Source organism: Chrysochloris asiatica, unplaced genomic scaffold (genome assembly GCF_000296735.1).
Source record: "Chrysochloris asiatica unplaced genomic scaffold, ChrAsi1.0 scaffold00051, whole genome shotgun sequence".
In the NCBI taxonomy this organism is placed as follows: domain Eukaryota; kingdom Metazoa; phylum Chordata; class Mammalia; order Afrosoricida; family Chrysochloridae; genus Chrysochloris; species Chrysochloris asiatica.
The window spans coordinates 18,639,668-18,644,900 of NW_006408569.1; positions in this window are offsets into that span (position 1 = coordinate 18,639,668).

Below are 5,233 nucleotides of genomic sequence, written 5' to 3' on the forward strand. Positions count from 1 at the left end.
AGGCAAGGGAAACCAAGAATCAAAAGACAGCCAAGCATCTTAACATTATTTCCCCTCTTTTACCCATTCAAACCATGTCTCAATGCCTGTATCCCAGAGCCCTGTTGTTCCAATGTTGAGCATACATCACTATTTACCTCTGTAGATATTTATAATGGTTATGTCATCTTGTTCAATTGTCCCTTTAATCATGAGATAATGTCCATTTTTTATCTATTATGCTAGTTTTTTCCGTAAAGTTTATTTTATCAGAGATTGGTATTGCCACACCTGTTTATTTTGAATTGTAATTAGCTTGGTATATTTTTTTCCTTCTTTTGATTTTTAATCTGTTTTTGTCTCTGTGTGAGAGATGTGTCTATTGCAGACACCATATTGAATGATCTTTTTTCTAATCCATTCTGCCACCCTCTGTCTCTTAACAGGTGCATTTAATCCATTCACATTCAGTGTAATTATCGATGTTGTTGTTATAGTTGTGTGCCATCAAGTCGGTTCAGACTTATAGTGACCCTGTACAGGGTTTCCGAGGCTATAAATCTTCAGGAAAGCAGAAAGCCTCATCTTTCTCCTGCAAAGCAGCTGGTAGTTTTGAACTGCCGACCTTGCGGTTCACAGCCCAATTCATAACCACTATGCTACTAGGTATGGACTAACTGCCACTATTATTGTGTGTGTGTGTGTGTGTGTGTGGTGTTGCTGCTTTCTCTTTTCTGTGTGTCTCCCTAGGTGGAGTTCATGCTTTTTGTGTTCTTTCTTGTGAGTATCTGCATAGATTTAATATTTCCATGTTCTTCTTGGATTGTTATTTTATTGGTATGTTGTGAAATATTAATTTTCTTTGAGGTTTTGTAGTTCATTAACCTTTCCCTCCATTTAGTGTATTCTATTTTATCCTGTAATCTACCTGACCTTCTCACCATCTGGATCTCTGTTCCTATGTGATTACTTTCTTTAACATTATAATTGTTTTGATCATAGACTGACCTCCCAGATTCTCTGCGTTTGTTCTTATAGTTTTGTTCTGTTTTCGACTCTTCCTTCTGTCGATTTGGTTCTGGGAGGTGCTATCACACATGTCAATCTCTGGTTGTTGTCTGTTCTTATTGGTTATCAGTCCACAGAACTCCCTTTAGGATGTTTTATATCGCAGGGTTGGCTTTGGCAAAATCCCTTAGCTTCTGTTTATCCTAGAATGTTTTGATTATACTGTTGTTTTGATTGATAGCTTTGCTTGATAAAGGATTCTTGCTTTGCAGTTTTCCTCTTTCAGGGTTTTATATATGTCTCCCCATTGGCTTCTTGCCTGCATGGTTTCTTCTGAGGGATCCGAACTTAATCAGACTTGCTTGCTTTTGTATGTAACACTTCTGTTTCTCTAGTTGCTTTCAGGAGTGTCTCTTTATCTTTGATTTTAGAGATTTAATTATGATATTTCTTGGTGATTTTCTTTTGGTGTCTATCCTTCCTGGGGTTCATTCTGCTTCTTGAATGTTTATCTTTTCAATTTTCATGATGTTAGAGAAATTTTCTTCCAGTAGTTCTTCAACTATTTCATCTATGGACTCGTGCAATTCTTCTTGTTCTGGAATGCCAATAATTCTTAAGTTATTCCTCTTCATGTTGACCAACATGAATCTTAAACCTTCTTCAGTTTTTTTAATTCTTTTTTCTGTTTGCTCTTCTATGTCAGTGGTGTTGAGAGTTTTATCTTCCAGCTCATTGGTCCTGCCTTCCATCTCTTTTATTCTACTCTTTTGCCTTTCAGTGTATTATCTATTTCTGATATACTATTATTGATCGTTTGGGCCTCTTTCTGTAGGTTATGAATTGTTTCCAATGCTGTATCTATCTTATTTGATTGTTCCTGTAGCACTTTCCTGACTTCTTCCTTAGTTTCCTCAACTCCATTGTAAAGTGTTTTGAAACATTTCATAATCTTTTTTCTAATTTCCTTCTCAGGCATTTCCAAGGCCTGCCCTCCTTCCAGAATGGAGTCCAGGTCTACCTCTAGGACATTTGTCTCAGACATTTTATCTTGTTTCTGGATATGTGCTGATATGGTCATCTGCTTTTGCTTCTTGGACATGTTTTGTGTTTATCTGTGGCCTTAATACTTAATTTAGTATGTGTTTTGGTATTTTTTATGCTTTCTGATTGCTTCCAGGTAGATGTAATCAGGATGTGGGCTTCCCTTTTCACTTTTCTTATTGTTTAACTCAGAGTAACTTTCACAGGTGTTATCAGCCTCTCTGGTATATGGCAGTTGGTATTGGTTCTTGGCTGGATTTTGATGTTTTATAGAATGTGATTGCATCTTGACTATGTGGTAGCAGTTGCTGTCTCTTCTTGGCTAATATAGGGAGAGAAAGAGTCCACCAATGGTGGAAGGGGTAGCATAAAACAGCAAAAGAGCAACAGCAAACACACACCCACACACACACACCAAAACAACAACAGCCCAGACTAGACTGGATACTGTAGTCTATAATCGCCAAAAATGGAGCAGATGGAGAGAAGAAGAAAAAAAATATGTATCCTTATATGAGTATGACTTTAATCTCCTCTTTCAGCTTCTTGCCTTCAAAGCTGCCTGAGAGATATCAAGATGCCACTATTGGTTGTTATGCTCTACCTCAGAATTTAATTTAATTTTCAGCCTGTTTTGTTTTTAAACTCTCTTTCCCTATCCAAACCGCTTGTTATGGCTTTTCTGTTTTTCTGCATTTAAAAAACAAAACAAAACAGTGCCAGGTTTGGGGCTGAGAGTATCTGTGTGCATGTGTGCCAGAAGAACCCACCAGTGGTGTGGGTGGGGTTGCCAACTCGCTCAGGCACCCCCTCTAATCATCAGAATGGAGGTACACAAACAGTGGGTTGCCAATGAACAGATACAAATAAAAAGAAAATCAGAACAAAGCAAAACCGACAAGCGTTTTTCCATGGTGTGTCTGCTCTCCCACATGGTCTTTCCATTTGATCTCACCCCAGTTTTTGGTTTCAGGCCACCAAGTTTCAAAAGTATGTGATTTCTTACTTTTGCTACAAGTTGCACTAGCTATAAGGCTTCAAACCTTTTAAATCTTCCTATCTATGTGGTTTTGAGTTTTGGAGCTCTGCCCTAAATCTGCTTTGCCTGGTATTCTGTGGTATTGCTGATGGCGAATCTCACTGCACCTCCACTCTAGCAATCCTTCAAAATGTAGTAGTGTTTTGTAGTTTTGTTTTTCTGGTTAGGTTCATCCATAAGTATTTTGATGTTGGGAGCGACTGAGCCGAAAGTTTCTGACTTGGGCATAGTTTAACTGAAGAATTTCAACTGAACAATTGTGGTTCAGAAACTTGGACTGCACTCAGGTCAAACTGCCCCCTGAGGAACTTGCAAGGTTGCCTCATGGCACAGGGAACTTGAAAGGTCTTTTCTTGTATACAGCTATGACCTTTAGCTCAATCTGCAGGAACATCTAGCTGCTCTAATCTCTGTTTCTCTAGCTACCACAAGTTACATTCTTCTGATAAAGTCCCGCTTACTGCATGTACAAACAACGCCAGATATTCTTGTACTCTAGTCCCTTCCCCAAGCAATTCCCTTTGTTATGTGTTATGAAATAAACTTACTGCACTTGGTCTGGGTCACAGTATCTCCATCATAATGCTGCATCCCACCTGTTCTCAACTTTACTTGACTCATTTGTGTCTTGTGCCTTCCTTTTCTTTCTAATCTCCCATTGCCCCACTCGGGTGTAATCTCTCTGCACCAGGCACAGAGAATAGCCAATGCCATCTGCAGCATTTCATCATTTGGGTGGTTATTGAAATGGTATTGTTTTCCTAACTTCCTTTTCAGAGCTGTATTTATTAAAATAGAGGAATCTGACAGAATTTTGCATATTGATCTTCTACCTTGCCACTTTGCTGAATCTTCCAATGAGTTCAATAATGTTTTTGCTGAGTCTTTGGAATCTTCTATGTATAGGATCATATCATCTGCAAATAGAATTTGACGTCTTCTTTGCCAATTTGGATGCCTTTATTTTCCCTTTCTTTCCTTATAGATCTGGCTAAGACTGTCAACACAAAAATATTGGATAGGAGTTGTGATAAAGGCATCCTTGTCTGTTTCCTGTTCACAAAGGGAAAGTTCTCAGTTTCTCTCCATTGAGAGTGATTTTGGCTGTTAGGTTTGTATATATGCTCTTAGTTATGTTGAGGAATTTCCCTTCAATTCCTACTTTGTTGACTGGTTTTATGATTAATGTTTTTTGGATGTTGCCTTATCTGCATCAATTGATAGTATCATTTGGTCCTTTTCTTCTTAAAACATTTATATGGTGGATTATATTGATTGCTTTTCTAATATAGAACCATCCTTGCCTCCCTGGAATGAATCCCACTTAGTCATAATTTTTAAAAATATGTTGTCAAATTTTAATGGTTAAGATTTTATTTACAATTTTTGTATCTATGTCTATGAAGGATATTTATAAGTTTCTCTTTTAGTGATGTCCTTGCTTAGTTTTGGTATGAGTATTTTGCTCACTTAATAAAATATATTAGGGAATCTTGCCACACCATCCCTAGCAGTGGTTTTCTGCACTTCCAGCACCCTGAGAGCTGTGCTGCACACAGATGGAGCAGACATGGGCAGAGAGATGGTAGCCAAGCTTGAGTTGGGGTTGCTGCTTCTGGCACTGTTCCTCCCAACTCAGATTTAGTCAAGTCAAACAATTTCTACAGTGCTTCCAAGTAACTCTTCCCAGTTCATGGCTACCACAAATTCACCTAATACCAGCACTAAGGGAAATAGAGGTCCCCTGCATTGTACAGCCAGCATACTCCTGGTCTCACTCTTGCTTCTACATCTCTACTGTTAAGAGACTCAGGCCAAGACACATTTCTAGTTCCCCATTTTCTAAACACAATCCAAGTGGTGACTATGATTCCATCATCTTATAGAAAAATCAGATCTTCATCACATCTATTATTTCCACACTTTATTTGATTGACAAAGAAAATCTCAAATTTCACTGATTGAAGAGCACGTGCAGGGTTTTACAAATTGATGAAAGCCAATATTATATGTATTGGAGTTCTGTATACAAGACAAAGAGATGCAACATCCAAAAATTAAGAGAAGGTTTTTTTAAATGTGGACAAAGAAATACGGACACTCACAACTCTACTTTAAAAAAAGAAAGAAAGAAAGAAAGAAAGAAAGAAAGAAAGAAAGAAA